Here is a 427-nt window from a genome sequence, read left to right on the forward strand (position 1 = left end):
AGGCTCAGTCTCTGGATTCATTTAAGAAAGAGTTGGATAGAGCTCTCAAGGATTGTGGAATCAAGGGTTACGGAGATAAGGCAGGAACAGGATACTGATTAAGGATGATCAGCCATGATCATATTGAATGGTGGTGCAGGCTCGAAGGGCAGAATGGCCTACTCCTTCACCTATTGTCTATTGTACCTAGGTACAATCTTAAAGACAAGGATATAAAAGTTAAATATTGCAGTAATTATAGTACAATGCAAAACATATGAAATAAGTTTAGAAGTTATACATTGCAGACCTTCTTAGCTTAAAGTAGAAAATAAAGAAATAAAGCTAAAAATTTAAACATTACAGTCTTTCTTAAGGCTTAGGCACGGTGGGACTGCATTTTGAGGAATCACCTTGAGATTGGATGTGCACGTCGAGACCTTGCCAG

Source organism: Chiloscyllium plagiosum, chromosome 39 (assembly GCF_004010195.1).
Source record: "Chiloscyllium plagiosum isolate BGI_BamShark_2017 chromosome 39, ASM401019v2, whole genome shotgun sequence".
Classification (NCBI taxonomy): Eukaryota; Metazoa; Chordata; class Chondrichthyes; order Orectolobiformes; family Hemiscylliidae; genus Chiloscyllium; species Chiloscyllium plagiosum.